At 42.9% G+C, this 17,737-nt stretch overlaps 1 long non-coding RNA gene across 3 annotated transcripts; it reads right to left on the reverse strand.

Annotated features, from left to right (window-relative positions):
* Positions 1 to 9,297: 9,297 nt before the first annotated feature.
* LOC104145261 (uncharacterized) lies at positions 9,298 to 17,119 on the reverse strand. 3 transcript variants are annotated; one of them, XR_011139813.1, is made up of 4 exons: positions 17,001 to 17,119; positions 10,873 to 11,202; positions 10,177 to 10,405; positions 9,298 to 10,052 (listed from the first exon to the last, which is right to left on the reverse strand). It is a non-coding gene; the product is annotated as an uncharacterized lncRNA (long non-coding RNA). The 3 variants fall into 3 exon arrangements; XR_694292.2 differs by lacking the exon at positions 17,001 to 17,119 and adding an exon at positions 13,886 to 14,260; XR_694291.2 differs by lacking the exon at positions 17,001 to 17,119 and adding an exon at positions 13,886 to 14,260 and having other exon boundaries at positions 10,855 to 11,202.
* Positions 17,120 to 17,737: the final 618 nt, after the last annotated feature.

A 17,737-nucleotide genomic window follows, 5' to 3' on the forward strand; every position in this document is an offset into this window, starting at 1 on the left:
GGAAAGGCCGCTGGCACCCGAACTCCCAGCCGTCACCGGCACGTTTGCCCTGAGGCTGCCTGGGGCGTTGAGGGGCGCCCCGTGCTTTCTCCGGAAACACCTGGGTCTTTCCCTACAAATCCCCACGCTTCCACGGCCGAGGGGTACGGCTCTGATTCAGAAAGGCTGCGCAACGCAGCGGAGCGGGCCGGGTATTTGCACACATGTACTATTGATGCAAAACAGCTGCTTAAAATCCCACCGTTTGATAGCGCGTAAATGTTTCTCATGTCCCCTGCTTACAAACAGGCAAGCTTTTCTGCTTCAGCAGCTAAATACATGTTTGGTTGCATTCCTATACGTTGACAGCAGCTATTGCTTATAACAATAAACAGCTGGGTTAAATAAATACATAAAATACAATAGGAAATCATTTCACCGCAGCTCACTTTTTTTATGCTGATACTGTGTTATGTTTACAGTTTTGAAAGCCTTTCTTAGTGCGTCTTATTTTAAGCATATACAGAAATAAAAAAGCAACACAGTAATCATGAATATTTACCACTTCTGTAACAGGTTTCACCCACATAACTCCAACTGCTTAATTTCTATTTTATCCATATTTGAATAAACACCCTGGTGCAGATTAAAAAAAAACAAAAAAACTGGCCTAACTATACCTCAGGCAACTGTGTCCAGTTCTCCCAAGTCCAGACTAGCATTTATTACATATGGAAAACATAATATGGATTTTTAACAGAGGAAATGTAACACGGATTCTCAGCAAAAGCTATCTTGCCTTGGGCTGGCCTATGTATCCGCAGAATATGGAATAAGGGCAATCTAAAGGAGAGGGTAGAGAACACACACTGGAACTGAAAAAAATTTCATCCAGCTAAAAACCTCAGAAAAAGCCAAATATTTCAAAGGAGAAAACTTGAGTAGTCAGATCACCCTGATAACACATCATCATCAATGACAATTATGTCCTGAGCACATTCATTTAGAAGAACGGGCACAGAAGAATACTCCTACCTTCTTTTTAGAGGCAGAACAATCTGGTCATCAGGCAATAATCAGAGTGACAGTAATCACTCCAGCTAGTGGAGGGGACTTTTCATAGTGCAGGATGAATGATGATGCTCAGCGTTTAACCTTGCAGTTGTCAGGGTGACTGGAAAACAGCCACAGACAGAGTGGGACAAAACAGAAAAAAAAATTGATAAAATTTTTTTCACAGACAAAATCAATTTTACAGAAACTAAACATAGTTTTTTAAGTCATACCAATCATGCTAAAAATTACTGGAGTGACTTGGAATAAAATCAAGTGTTTGGTTTTGTCTGGCTGTGAAAGAAAACAAAATTCAGGGCAAAGCCAAAGCCTGACACGGCAAAACGTTTACAAAATGGATTTTTGTATTCCAGGCAGCTTTAAATGAGGGAGAAAAATAAAAGCCTTGAATGGAAAAAAAGGGGGGGAAAACAGCAGATAATGATATTTTAAAGTAATTTCTCAGCTGGGCCACCCCTCAGCTGTCACAGCTCCCAGTTCGCCAGGATTTTACGCTGTGGCCGGCACAGGCAGAACCCATGCAGCAAGTTCCCCGGGAACCCAGCTGCACATCAGGCGCTACCACGGTGCAGCCCCACCAGCTGGGTGACCTACCTATTGCTAAACTAATCCAAGGTGACGCACTTTAAAAGCTGTAATGACCCTACACCTTCCTAGAAAAACATTTCCTTGACTTCAGATACCAAATCAGATGTTGTGTTAAGACCCATCATGGTGGCATACAGGTTGGGATGAGTCATATACGTGAGTAGGGGCTTGTTTCCCTCCTGAGCACAGCCCTCAACCGCTGCGCCATGCCTGCCAGGGTGCTCAGCCTGAGCCCGAACTGCCAAATTGCAGGGTACACTCGGGCCTCGCACAGAGAGGGTGCTGGTGCAGACAGCATGTGCATGGAGGGTCCTCGGTCTCCAGGCAGGAATGACGACAGTCCATCCCTGACCTGCAGGAGCACTGTGAAAATGAAGTTTGTCAACTGCCGAGTGTTGGAGTAATAAATGCTGCATAAAGGCCCATGAAGAAATGAATAACTCATTTTTTAGAGCTGAGCTCATATAGCATTTGGTAAATAGCCTATTAAACAACAAAAGAACAGCAGAAGTCCAGTGCCAGCTCATCAACTGGGGACCGTCCATTCTGTGCAGTGGCCAAAGCTTCACGGGGATAACGTGTTGCGGGCATGTAACACAAGGTTGTCATCATCAACACACAGGGAAAGCAACCCCCCGCTTTCTAGCATTGTACTGCTTTACTTGGCGGCTACAATGGCTCTGTTACACTGCCCTTTGTATGCAATTACCTTGTATATGTGATATATATTGTCATTTTTTGACTCAGCACAGGACACGTAAACAATGTTGTTTGTTGGAGGAATAAATATTGCAAGACAACTTTTTTTTTTCACTACCAAAGTGGAAGGGAAATGGCAAAGAGCACAGAGAAACGGTGCAAACTTGGTGGGTACCTGCACGTGCCAATGGCCTTGCCAGGCAGCTGTTAACGCTGCCCATGGATAGCATGTGCTTGCGGGAGGCTGAAGCCCTTCCCAGGTCCTGTGGAATGAAAGGGGATAATGATGAAGAAAGAAGACAGGGAGAGAGTCTCAAGTTTGGTCAAAACAAACTCAGGTTACCTAAAACACATGATCTGTTTTCACTTTTTTTGGCTAAAGCAACTCACTAAAGATGCATTAGATGGTGTCAGAAAGGGGGAAATTGCCATCTGCCAGCGTGCAATAAAGCCGAAACTATCTTCACATCCAAGTATCAAAAATGCTTGTGTGTTACATACACTCAAGCAGCTGATGTTTGTAGCAGAGCAACAAGCCACTTCAGTGCTTCGACACATGCTTAGATGAAAACAAAAGGAAAAGAAACAGTGGGGCAGAAAGTGGCAACTGGTTAGAAAGGGGGAAGTCGCTGAACATTGATCCTCCATAGCTCTAGAAAGAGCAGCTCTGCAAGTTGGTTTGCTCATTGCAGCAGTGCAAAATTCAGCTGTCTTCCCATGCTCAGGGTGTCCAGCCCTAGCAGATGATGAAATCACCTCCGACACAACTCACTTTGTGTGTTGCATGTGCTTCCTAGTGACTAATGCGGGGGACTGAAACAATTTGCTCCTTACCCCTGCAGAAGGTCTCTTCAGCTGCAGGGCAGAAGAATCGCAGCTTGGTCCTTACAGGCAACTGTAGCACCCACTGATCTAGCTGATATTAGTTATTGTGAAGGATCAGGAGGCAGAGACACCTCTGCAGCCTGGTCTGTGTCTCTCCATCGCTGGTGGTTGTGCAAGAAAAGCAGGACGAAGGCAGGTGGAGACTCCAGAGAGGCAGCCCTTGCAAAGCCTACGCCTAAAGAAATGCCACTTAGCTCCTACTGGTACAGACCATGGGCACTCCTAGTATGCCACTCGCATTTCAGAAACTTCTCTAGTTTTGGGGGCAACCTGCATAGGCCATGCTTTTTGTGATAAATATTTTAAGCACGGGGTTCTGCTTTTTTTGGTCTGTTTGCTTTTTGTTTTGCCTCCTCAGAGTGCCCTGTTGACATTTTTGCCAACACTGACTTGCTCGATAGCAAATCTCTCTGAAGTTTTGTTGTTTGCTTTTGCCACTGACATCTCATTTCAGTAGATCAGGAGCATGTGTGCGTATAGATATAACCAGAGTGCCTTCAAGTACAAGGTGAAACTCTGAAGCTCCTTCTTTCTCTACTGAACAGCTCGCTAATCATTTTTAATTTCTTTTTATCCTTCTGAAGGTTCCCCTAGTGACTTTATGCAGACTCATTTGAAATAATCTCAGCTGGTTTAGCCTGGGAAAAGACAAACTACAAAAGGTGCAACCTAAAAAAAGGAAAACACTGCCTTTTTTTTTTCTTACATATGGGAGAATAAAAAAAGGGACTGTTTTCACCTTCCTCAAATGAAGATACCAGTTTTTGCTTCTTTTATGTTTTTGCAGATGTCAAAAACATCTCAGGATTGCATATCACTGCACAAGGAACAGGATAGGGCATTTGGGCTGATAGTGGAGGTATTTTGGTTTCCCACATCCTCTGGTTCATTACAACCCATTTTTCAGCATGCTGCACAGCAGCATGTTCTGACAGAGCAGTGAGAGACACACTTATGCACAGTTCTACTTTTCAGCCTAAATCCCTTTCTAGACAGGAATACAAAACACAGCTACACCTGGGATTTCTAACTCTATTAAGGAGAAATCTCCTATTGACACAGAAACTAAAGAGAAACTCTCTGTGTCTGGAGAGGTTTGTACTTTACTCAAAGAGCAAGAATAATAGAAGCTTTCAAAATATTCCACACCCTGCCTTTTATAAGCCTTGGCCAGGGCTGCATTTCAAAAACTGTAGGTGTTTCCTCTCCTCTTCCATGCCAGCAAAGCACTCCTAGAGCTGAGGCATTTTAAGAAGCTGTGATTTTGCACATTGTGACCACTGCTCCAGAGAAATGAGCTGTACTGAAGAAACCAGTGTCCCTGACATAACCAGATCCTTTCTTGGGGATAACTAAACAACTCAGAGATTGCTTCTTTCGAAATCCCTGCTTTACACAGCCAGCGTGGCAGAGCACGCAGTATGACGACAGATGGGGTAGTCGCTTATTAAATATGTGCTTCTACTGCCTTTTGCAATGTTATAAAGCATCCAAGATATCTACCTGGGCTAGCAGGACCTTAACCCAAAATTATAAGAGACCCACAGGCGGTTTGTGGTACCTAAATTGATGCCAGACATCTATGTGGGGACTGGCATTGAACCTTGTAGTCTACACTATACACATCATCTTTGAAATCTTTTTTTTTTTCCTTTCTAGGGTTTCTTTCCAACCACACTAAGCAACGCTTTCTGTGCTACCCAAAGACTTCTTTATCTCCAGTATTTTTATTTTGGAAGCCCTTCATTTTGGGCTGAGATCCCACCTGACTTGCAAATGTCAGAAAAAATAAGCACATAGCTCTAAGTTCCTTGTTCTGAACCCTGCGGTCCATATAGCCTATCTATGATCAATGAATAAAGACAGGCCCTCTCAACAGGCAGTCCACTCCCATCCTAAAAACAGAAAGGTAAATCTTCATCTGAAGCTGCTTGTTATTCTTCACTGACTGCGGGAAAATCCCAGATAACTCACTCACACTAGACCCTCACTTCTAAGAAATTTAAAACTAAATTAGAAGTATCCCATACTTTGAGTCAGATAAAGATTACAAATAAAACTCACCGTGCCTGGCATTTTTACTGAGTCCTAGTTTTTCCTGCCAGCTTGCAACAGAACACTCACTCTTCAAAGGCAATGCCTGCCCTCCGCTTATGATTGCCTTACACTTCGGGGAAGCCTATCATTCTTTAATCCATTATGCTGCTAACTTCACTATAGGCACATACCGAAATTTCAGATTTATCAGTACAAAACCTTCCAGCCCATTAGTTAAGGGAGGTGCATTCAGATCTGCATTCAGATCTCTATGAACACAAGGAACACATTGCTGTCTCTGCAGGTGTTGATTAAACCTTGAATGAGGAAGAGAAAATTGGGTCTTAGGCTCCTGGAATAATATAAAGAGCTTAATTTTAAAAACTCATCTACGGAGTGAACACCTCCTACTTTCTATTTCTTGTGATGCAAATTATTTTTAGTGAATAACATTAACGGCTGCTTATTTAAAGTGGTCATTCTGGCATGCTTGTTGTGATTTTAAAGGTTTTCCAGACTATTAGAAAGTGACATAAGATACATGGAGGGTTGGGCACTTTTGAAGCTTCCATGCAAATCTTTCATTATTAGCGCATAGGGCAAAATTGTCAGAAGTTTCAAAAAACAGCTTAGGAACCTATAGCATATGCCAAAAAAAGACAGAGGACTTAGATTCACAGTTAAACTATCATGGCTTCATAAGTTATCACTTACTGGTTGAGTTGCTTCCCGCCTGCCGATAAGCTCCTAGTTAGAGACGATGGAAAGCGACACCATTCAGCTTCGCACCTTTTTGCTGCAGGTGGTTGTTCAGCTCCAGCCCTGCTGTTGGTCGCAGGCTAGGGATACATCCAGCTGGGTACTGCTCGAACACGCATCGGAACCCTCAACATCCCTGGACCGCAAGGACCTCAGCGAGGTCTCCTCAGCAGGACTCCTTGTTGTCTGTTGTTAAGGTAAGGCCTGGGGTTCCAGCATGGTCAGATGCTAAATTCAGCCCTCAACTATTTAGGCCTTTTAACTGAAATGAAGTGTGTTTTTTACGTTTTGGAATAGACCTAGCCTGCAAGGCAGATTTCCGTCATGAAATTTTGATCCTGCCCTCAGCATTTCACAGCACTTTAATGCTGGTAGGAACTCAGGTAGTCTTTTAGCCCATCTTTAAGCTGTGAGGAAAGATTATATTAGCCTAGGGCACTGCTGATAGATGTCTGTCTGCTTTCGGAGAAAGTCAATTAATAAAAGTCCCAAGTAGTCATCCCAAGTAACCAACGTTAACATAGGAATGGGAATCAAGATGACTGCATTATTTGTAACAAAGCTTCTTCAAAAGAAAAAGAATAAAGCCATTTTGCCAAATATTTTCATGCAATGACTAAAATTCATGTCTGCACAGGGTATTATAAGGACTATTGACACCCAAGTGGCTTTCGCCCATCAGCTTCGTCAAGACTTTGGGTCACCTCAATAAGGATATTTTCATTTGCATTTTCCCTTGTTTTTCTCTTTCTTTTTCTTTTTTTTTTCCTCTCCAATCCTTCTCCACTGAAGGGTTAAGATTTCAATTTGACAGAGATCCAAACATTTACATTTGGTAGGTAGTAGGTTGAAGAGCATCATAAGCAGCAAAAAGGCATTATTCTCCATCTGTGATTTTACCCTTATGCAGAGAGCCAGCACAAACTTTATGCTGCACTTACGTAGACTCCAGTGCCATAAGCTGAGACCCTTATCGACAAGTATTACTTTCTGCAGGCACAGAGGGCTAATGCTAAGCAGCATATTCCCAAAGAGCAGTTGGGAAGGCTCTATGCTGGGCGACATGCCATCCACCCCAGAAAATGTTTTGTAGCTCCACAGATCTAGGTCAGTGAAAAAAACATCCCATTTACAATTCAGGCAGAGGTGGAAGCACTTCAGAGTGCCAGATTGTTCATAAGAGAGCTTTATGGTATCTGCTGAGTGAATTTGATAGGATCATCTAACATGGCTTGGCTTCCTTAGTTACCTGGCTATCTGAAACATCTGGTCAGGTTTGCAATTTGCCTGTCACTAATTTTTAATCATAAAACATTTATGCTAAGAAGCAAGGGAAGAGAGGAAATCACCTTGGCGCTCACACATTGACAGACCTGCCTCACTCCTTTTTTCTATTTAATAGAGACACACTCAATATCTAAACTCCTCTCTTTATCCTATAACAAACTTAATTGTCCCTTGAGGCAAATATCGATCTCAGCTTTGTCCTACGCCTTCTTTGCCTTCTGGATCAATACATCCTGATATTGCCTTCAACATGTCAAAAAGTGTGCCTGATACAGTCATTCAATCAGACAGCCTATTATCTGTTGAAAGACTTCTTAAAAATATACCATAAAAATAAATGCTGATAGTCAGTAGCTGATTCTGCCAAGCAATTTCCACTCAGAAAGCAAATATCCACTCAGCTACAAACTTTCATAATAAGTTCCCTGGCCGTACAAGCTGAACGCCCATCTTCTCTCCAGCAGGAAGTCTGCAATGCTGGTCACACCAAATAAACAGGATGAGATGCAAAGCAGCCGAGAGCTTATACATGAAAACCTATTTCCAAATTTCCAGCAATAGACTACTTCCCAAGGGGTTGTCTAAGGAAAATGGGGAAGCCATTTGTCCAAAACAGATATCTCAGAGTGGATCTTGATTTGCTCTACTGAGAAGTGTGTTGGCAAGTGCACTTGAAAAGCTAGCACACAGGAGCACAGTACCTCACAGGAAACTATTACAAATAATGAAAACTCCTCAGAAAAAGAAAAAAAACCCTATAACTTGTGCAAACCTGTAACCATGTGGAACAAATGAACCCACTAATATCGTACATAAAAACTGGATAGGTCTATTTGAATCTAATTTGATGAACCATAAAAGTCATTTTTGGTGATACCAATTATTTTTTGATAGTAATAGCAAGCAGATAAACAGCTGAATGAAAACTGCCCTCCTTTCCATACATTTATTTTTATACACATATAGGATCCCTTACTATATTAAGTATTTAAACACAAAACATGATACTACGTCAACAAGGCTCGCCTGATAGGTACTACACCTACTATGCTACCACCAAAACAGGGACATGGACCTGAAGCCACCTAATAGCCCACACTAGCTCTTGTGCCAGCCACACAGAAAACCTCTCCCCTAGCTGACACATGTACCTATTTCTTACTTGCTGCCTCATTATGTTCTATGTATCAACTTTCCACAGCTCCTTCCTACATGCCACCCTTGCCACAGACAGACCAGATGTCTTCTCCTCCTTGCACAGTTCTGTGAAATCCTACTTCCTCTAGCTCAGAGGCAGCAGTGCTGGAAAACTAACAGATGGACAAGAGCAAAACATGAAGTCCAGCATAGAGAGGCAACCAGTGTCAGATATAGGATGGAAATGCAGGAGGAACGGGTAAATTAACTTATTAAATATTGACTGGAATTAGTTTTACTTAATGTTTTCCACAGCTGAAGCTCAGTTTAACAAAATGGTAGGTGGTAACAGGTAGAGTGTTGTATTTCATTGCTCCAACACAGTAGCAACCTCTAGGACACAATGTATGGAAAATCTCAACTTATTCTTCATCGCTGACCTTCACAGTCATTAGTAGCCATAATGCAAAATAGCCATTCAGCAGCCTTATATCCCTATTTACACAGCTCAACTTAAAAAGGGTTTAGGATCTCATAATCTGCTTTTTGATTGACCTTACTGTGTCTTTGCTACAAGACCTGTCATTACCGTTACTGTTCCCTGGCAAAGAACCCAAAGTATCATTTGCAAAGGTAGCTTTGTCTCAATCAAGACAGGGTGCAGCCAGAAAACAACACAAAACAACAGTACAAAGTGCTGAATTTCAGTTTATTACGTGCAGCATATGCAGAATCCCCTTGAGTCCTGCAAGATGGAGTTTTCCTAAATCCCTTCTGATTTAGTGCCTCCACCTCCCAGAGCAAAAACAAATATCTATTGCCTCTTAAATGAAGTAGATAGAATTTCTTGGCTTTAGGGATGTTGAAAAATATACTCTAACTTTCCCATGGGAATATCTGCAATAGTTTATTTTTCTTAAATGAGCATTCATGTATTAATTTATATTTACAGCATCTGGCTATGTAAATTCCTAATATAAACCTGTATCAAGTAGGAACCAAAATCTATCTTTACAAATGGGTTTGCATGGATGCAAAGCTCTCCCTCCAAGGATTTCAAGCATGTCTGATTTCCAGTCCTTGCATCTTATCCCTACAGACCTCCCTCCTCTAGAACCCTAAAAGAGGTCGGAGATTGAGTTTGGATTAGCATTTGGACACACGGGCAAACGTAGTCAGGACTATGCCTGAATGATTTTTTATTTACAAAACTAGGTTAGAGGTATTCATCTGCATCTGGACTAGTGAACAGCAGCTGCTCAGCAGCAGCTGGTCACTGCTTTTAACATTCTCCTTTTTTGTGTAAAGAGTAAATAAGTTGCATTGGATGTTGCAACGTGAGTGCTTATGGTGGGGAAAGACACTACTTCATTATAAAATGTACATCTTTCTACTTTTGGGTGAACTCTTGGGACAATATTATTTAATCCTACTGAAACATGTCCCTGTTGGATTTTCTTTCCTTCAGCTGCCTGCTCCTCTCCAGTTCATGTTCGCAGGTGCACATGTTTTCCTCCTTGTGTGTAGACTTCAGAAGTCAGACTCTATGTCCTCCAAGTTTCATCTGTTCTTCTGGAAAAAGCCAGGATTTTGGGTCCTCTGGACATCTGCAAATTCCATAATTTGACCAGAGCTAGTTGTGTGTACTGGAAGCCCTTAGTGAGCTATGGCTATGCGTGCTACGGCTTTGAATTGCAGTCAGACAGTGCAATACGGAAGAGACAATCTTACCTCCAAAAATGACTAGTAGCTGCTCTTTCTGGTTCAGGCTAACTCCATCCTGTGCAGGCAGCCATGGGAAACATCAGCTCCAGGACTGACTGCGGATATTCACCCTCCGGCCATCAGGTAACAGGCCAGGCAGAAGTTGGATCCCCTCCTGCCTGCAGGCTTTGCACAGCATCCACCTTTCAAGCTAGGCTACTTCTCCTCCACTTGCACATGTTCTCCAGGAAGACGGCTATTAAATAAAACACAGCTGCATTTCTGTTGAGAGTTTACTAGTTCAGTGACCTTCTCTATTTTATTGATGGCTCTGCTAGTGAGCAGTTTGTTGTGGCACTGATATTAAAGATACCTTTTCCTGAAGGGAAGCAATTGCTTCTATGAAGCTTTTAAATTGTTCTGGTCAGGCTAAACCACCAAACTTGTTATAAAGCTTTTATGTAGATTACTACCAACAACATTAGCATATTAATTATTCCTCTGTGAAATCTTAAAATGTTAATCCACCACATATTGCTAATTAGAGAGCTATGCACAGCTATGCACAGCTTAGAGCATAGCACAGCTATGAAACTAAGCAGAGATAATGCTCTCAAATCCAACAGAGATTGTTGTTACCTGTCAGATGAATTAGCTTTTATTTTTATTTTTTGATAGCGAGCTGAAATATCTGCCTTGACTTACCACCACCCAGTGACTTACTACACATAGCTTGGCATCCTCAGGATTATCTCTGGTTTTCCCCATTAATATGGTCTTCTGGATGTCACTAAATGTTCAGATTCTGTTCTTCTTCTAACAGTTTGATACGGAATCAGGGAGGCCAGGGAAAGTCTTCCAGTTTTCTTATCTGGGCCCCGGATTAGGCCACTAGCAATGGCAGCTAGGCTGATCTTGGATTTGCCTCACTGCTGTGCCATGTTGCATCCCAGTGCACATCAAAAGTTCACCTCAAAGGTCAGGTTTGTTTTAGGCCTGCTCCTTTCAATACTTAGGAGTCCAATTTGATTTTCAGATGCTTTATCAACGGACCTGTTAAAAAAAGCACTACTGTCACAAACTACACTGTGGTGGGACAACATTGCAGAACCTCTCTTTTACTCTCCTGTTAGAAGATGTGTTTCTCGGAGTGGAGCCACTGATGGTCTATGGGACTCTGCTGCAGAAGAGAGAAGTGTCCCCAGCCTGTAACCTGTGTTTCTCTATGGGATATTTCCAGATCTGTGCTGGTCAGAAAGCTAGCTAATATTCCACCTGCAGGAAGGTCCAAGTCTGTGACTCTGACTCAAGGTGACTTTTCTGTAAGGGTCAAGGCACCCATATAGCACAGTGTTCAGGGACTCTCTCTTCTTCAATTTATACCAAATAGATGCAGAGAGTCACCACCTGCCTCTGACCTGATTCTCTCATTTGCCTAATTATTATGCCACTTTAGGTTGAATATATCAGCCTAAGATTTGCTAGCTAATCACTCCCTGTATTCAACTAATTTACACAATGAGTAAACTTTGTGAACAAAAACCCAAACCACTCTGACTCTTTGCTGTAATATGCATTACAGAAAATGGAAAAAGTCCAGTTAGCAACTCCATACAGTAGCAGTATGGACTGCATAACTTCTCACTCACAGAAATCTCAGAAACTCATTAATCGGACAGCAAAGACAGTTCATACATATTAGGAGCTCTCCAGAACACGCCTTTTCTCAATGCCTTCTTCCAAAAGATGGAATGATCAGATAGAAAAATATCATTAATGGGGCTTTGTGATCTCGGTCAGAAATCATTTCTCTTTCTTTACTCCTGGTAATGTGAAGCTGTATTTAAACTTGCTGGTAAAGAGCTTTGGGATCCTTAGGTGAGGAACGCTGTGAAAAGTCCAAGGCATTATTGGACTGGGAGTTATCTAAATCATAGGGAATTAACTAAAGAATATAAAGCTATTAAACACTCCCTAATGCAGTTGCTTTAGAGGAAATGCTGAGTGATAAATATTAGTGGGTTTTTTAGAAGATAGGAGGATGAAGAAATGAAATACTGCCAGTATGTCTTTTGTCCCTTAAATAAGAGAAGCAATTTGTCCAGGAAAAGTAGAATTCATTTTTCTTCTTACAAATAAGATGGCAACAATTACTAGAAAAAAAATATACATATATGTTAATTTCTGATAATTCCTAATAGGATTTGAAAGATGTATGATTTGAGAATTCAATTTTTTTTTCTCAACTTGCATGCCAATTTTACATATTCAGAGGGAAAAATCTCCAGATTTAATACCATGAGCATATTGCTTTATTTGGGGTGTAGCTTTACTTCTTCACCATAGCTTGAGGAACACTGTTTCGATCGTTCAAACACTGCTCGTTTGATGAGAGCAATGGAAAAAAGAAGTGCCAGATTTTCAATACACAAATATGCATAAACCAACATGCACACACAGCTCCTCTAAAATTTTAGTGAGTTATGATCTATAGATCTACCCAGAGAACAGAGGAGGACATGAGAACAGAATTACATCTGAGCTCATCTACCGAATAATAATAGTAATTCAAAAAAAAAATCATCGCAAAAGAATTCTAGGTCTCAAATCCCTTGTAAGCTCCTTCCCAGCAGATAAACAGAGTAGAACAAATGGAGCAAACAGAACCCCTTTGCCTTGAGTATTGCCGCACCTGCCAAAGCAAACACGGTCCTATTTTAAAAAGCTTACCTAGCCACAGTATTTGCTCACTTGAACTGCTCTTCATTTTAAAGCAATGTTAATTTCCAGGTCCTCTTTTGGCTGAAAAGGGTATGATACTGAAGCTATTAGGTTATTCCCATCCCTGCATAAGCTTTAGAGTTTGAAAGGATGTAGAGGATCCTTATTAGCATCTTATGGGCAAGATAACCACAGTCTTTTGTTTAAGTCATTTATTTGAGTGCCACGTTCCACATCTCATAGTGGGATTTACCCTCAAAGCTGGCTGAACGTCTCCGTTTATCAACTGCACAATATGTTAAAAAAAAAAAAGAGAGAGACGCAGAAAAGAAAAGAAATAGACCTCTTCTCGCATATTTAACTGGTTTTAAGAGCATAGCCAAAGGGCATATTTTCCCTCAAAGCTGTGTGCGATCCTGCTGAAAGTCATAAACCTCCCTCCTCCCTAGCTTTAATGGTTCTGCCAGAACGCCCTTATTTAGCTGATATGAAAGAAAAATATAAAGGCACTTATTGAGAAGCAAAGTTTATAGCTGGCTCTGTTCGACTGCAGTGAGCCCTTGGCTCAGCACAGCTAAATTGCTCTATCTGCGTGTCAGTCCCTCTCCGCCTGCTGGCACCGACATTACCGCGCTGCTTCGCGTTTCCGGGGATGTGTCACTCCTACTTGCCTCCCCGCAGCACGCAAAAGGCAGGAATATAAAGATCCTAATGGAGAGGACATACAGCTGCAAAAAGCACTAATGCAGGTTGCAAAAGACATAGAGCAACCAGACTCTAATTTGAGTGCAGCACTGAATATGGACCCTGGGGAGCTGTGAGGCCAGCTTTCCTCTCTGCTCATAAAGTCTCCATGGATCACCAGTTCCCACGCGCATCAGGGGAAGCTCAGCTTATAAACTGCCCATGAGACAGCAGAGAAACTGCAGGAATGGTGGTCACTAACACACTAATAACTAGCATTTGGTATAGCCTGACAATATGTTTAGAGCCCCAAACTTCCCTCTGGAGGTACCTTACAAGGCTGCTGACACCAATCTGGAGCGCGGCGCTGTGGCTTGGCCATAATCCCTGGGCAAGGAGAGCGGGTACGAGGAACCGACCGCACTCTGGGAAGCGTGGGGCGGTCCTGCTCCTGGCTTGTTCATACTGGGTGTGATTTGCTTTTCTGCCTGCTCCCCATGCTCCAGCTGTGAGGGAAAAGCAGCTGGCACAACTTGCCTTCTTGTCCCCCAGAGTCTGAATTCATGGTCTCGCCAAGCCGTTTCCTCGAGGCGGGGTGAGAGCCGTCTTTCCTTCAACCCTCAGTCCCCAAACGTGGATGTGTCGCCCGAGAAACAGTTCGGCCATTGAAACTCGGCTGCTCAGGAACGACAGGCAGAGAGAGAGAATCGCCTCAGCCTTTGCAAAATGAATTTTTGTGACTGCTAAATGAGAATATATTTAGAGTTCAATTTTGGAAAGGGTGGAGGAATCTGATGATGAAGAGACAAAACTGACACTTCACAAAGAGCGAGATGCATATAGCTAATATATTCACAACGCAAGCCTTAACTCTCTCTCTCGGGACAAACTGAACATGAAGCTACCCAAAGCAAAAAAGAGGCTAATATGCACTGTAAGAGTGGGAAGACCAAAACATACAGCGGTATTTCACCCGCTTCCAGGGCTCTGGCCAAAACCATGGTGCACTGCCTCCACTGACGGCTGCCAGTTTCAAGACCTCCGGGTTCAAAAAAAATCAGAGATGGTGAAAGTGGAAGAAGAAACAGAAAGAAGGGTGAAATGAGAGACGTGTCCAGGGAGAAGTGTTTCATTTTCCCTCTACAGTCCTCCGCTTGCAAATGAGCTTCCTTCAGCTCTGTGTGCCCGTTCCAGGCCTTGCTTCCACTCCAGCCTGGGAGTAACTTGGCAGCAGATCAAGCAATCAAGCACACTTGCATTAATTCAGGACCGAGCTGCCTTGCCGTCACTTTTAACCTTGTCCCCGACACAGAGCAGCTCCCGCCCCTCCCCACGTACCCCCCAGGCCTGCTGCTTGGCACCGGCGAGGATTCATACAATTAGGGGCCGTGTTCAATAAGCACAATGGAGCGGAAATGGCCCAGGTGTATTAGTAACGCTGCCAACGGAGGACTAATGGAGAACAGCAATTTTATCAGTTTTGAAGGAAACGGCGAAAGCCACCATTAGCTGAAAGGTCGTCACGCTGCCTGCATAGTGAGCGGTGCGACAAGGCAAACAGTTCTGCATCTCCAGAATGGTGCCGGGGAAGGCAATGTGGCTTACAGGCGGTGGTGGCCTTGTCACTTCCACGGCACAGCTGTCATCACTGACCTCCTCTGTCCCCAGGTGAGGCCACAAGAGAGGTCTGGAGAGGGCGATGGAGCACCAGCGTAATGCACTGCTGGTGAGACCCAACCACACTGAGCTCGGCAGCCAAATACAACAGGTCACCTAGCCATGGTACTTTGTAAGTACATCACATGAGCTCACCTAGATGCAATGCCACCAAATTAAAGTGTCGCTGAACCCAAGCTAAAAGCCTCCATGCATTGTAGCAGGGCCTTATGCCTCCGAGATACCGTCTGGACCTACACCAGCTCAGTTCTCTGCAAATCCCAGGCTCAGCTTGGGCTGCGAGGGTGGGAGTGGCCAGCAAGGATGTGCTTGGGTAGTGTGGATAGATCGTCTCCAAGCTTATGCTTTGTGGCATCTTTTATATTTGTAAAAAAAATTGAGCCTTTCTGATCTAGCAGCACTTAACCCATCATTTGCATGACAGCAAGGCAGAGAAGAATCAGTTTCTCTCCCGTATATGATTCAGTTTCCCTCAGGTCTTTCTTGTTGTCATCAAATAGCCTTTAGAAGTCTAATTTCTGCACCACTTTAAGGAATCAAAATAAATACTTCTTGGCTCATGATACTCCGTGGCTCATTTTCCAACTATTTGCTGTAATGAAATTAGAGTCCTCTTTCTTTTTCTTTTTTTTTAATTGTTGAAAGCTGACAGTTCTAAATAACAGACAGACCAAAACATAAGTCTTAAAAATATTACTGCCATAATAATGAACACATTGCTCAAGTAGCGCTAGATTCAGCTGGTTTCAAGTGGTATGAGGTGCTGCTACTCCCTCAGAATTACCCTTCTGTATTCTTCATGTTGTTCCCCATAGGACTTTTCCAGATAACTCTAAGCATTAGGCAAAAATGCCTAAGCATTAGGCATTTCTGTCTAGTACCTGCCACTAAAAAGGACAATAAATCCGAACTCCTGTAGGAGTGGTTTTTCTTTTCATTCCCTGGTTTAGTCAGTCCCTCATCTCACCGCGTGCGTGCGGTTAGGCCAAATATGCATACAGTGAGGCTCTGATCTCAGCTCCACTAGTGCAACTTCAGGATGCTTCACATGATTTCCACAGTACGGAACAAGGCTAGCACCTCTCTCTTTCATAAGGCAGTATCAGCTAAGCATTTGCAGGACGAAGCAAATGCCCTGCCAGGTCTAGCCCATCTCTTCTGCTTGTCTTCATGGTTATCTGCCCAGTGCTAGGACCTTCTCCTTTCGGATAGCGTGCAGCATCTCTGAAACCCTGACAGCTTGAACTCACCATTCAGATTTATGGATGAACTAGAATATTGAAAACTATCTTATGGGAATCAGTGAATGCATCTATCTCATGGAGCCTATTTTGCCTTCCCCTCTGAGCCTCAAATATACTACAGCATCGCTAGAAGGTGTATTGCCAATAAGAGCTGGTGTGCAACGCATCTGATGTCCTGATAGCGCATATTCTCATTAGGCAAATCCCTCAGATAACTCAGAAGATAATGAGAATGGTTACAGCTGCATTAACAAGGTCAGTAGTAATATAGTCACAAATCACCTAATTAGAAGGGGGAAAAAAAAAAATCCAGGAGAGCTCTTGTATATGTCTGTCTTACAAGTGACCCCTCTGAACAGAGCTGCAGCTGGCTGCCAGCAAATGCTCCTCTTTCCTCACCTGCCTGGATGGCTCTAGAAACACCTCTCTTGGCCTTGGGGCCAGAGAAAAGACAAGGAAGCGGGAACTCCTGAATTCTGATGTTTTGATCTAATACAGGCACTGTATTTGTGATTCGAGACATACCTCTTCAGGCCTGGTGCTCCTCCTCCGTCTTGCCAGAGCAGCTCACATGTGGGGCTTGCTTCAGAAGCAGTTGCATTTGTGTTAAAAGGGACATCGAAGCGGGTGCAGCGTTCGCCTTGCTGGCTGCAAAACCCACAGAAACCAAGGGGAGCATTTGTTAGGTTTTCATCAAATCAAAACTCAGTCAGTTATGTGAGAAATAGGGTCAGGAAAACGCACAGTCCTCACTCCACTGCAAGTTCCGATTTCTCCAGGTTCTGTTTGCTTTGTCGGAATCAGAACAAAAAAGTAGACATGTTGCATTTCTTACGCAAACAAACCAAAATTACGCTTCATTCGGATGACATGCATGGAATGGAACCCAGAACTTCTGCGATTCTGTCATTCTACAGGAAGTGCTAATTTCATCAAAACCCCCATATTTCTACCAGGCCAAAAAAGAAAACAAACAAACAAACAAACAAAACCTTTCAACTTTACGAAAACAAACTGTTGCAGTTCCCCAAGTGTTTTCAGCTTAGCTGAATCAGCATCTTTTGAGAAAAAGAGGTGCCTTCAGAACACTTCTGACAACCTACAGAGAGAAGTAAAATAACTAAATGTCCTGCACCTGCAGCTGTACTGTAAGGACCTCCTTACTGTGAAATGGGCTGGAGACTTATTCTACTCCGAATAGTGAGAATTCACGTGTTGATATGGAAACTACTACAGTATTATCCTATTATGGATTTATAATA

This window comes from Struthio camelus, chromosome 2, assembly GCF_040807025.1.
Source record: "Struthio camelus isolate bStrCam1 chromosome 2, bStrCam1.hap1, whole genome shotgun sequence".
In the NCBI taxonomy this organism is placed as follows: Eukaryota; Metazoa; Chordata; class Aves; order Struthioniformes; family Struthionidae; genus Struthio; species Struthio camelus.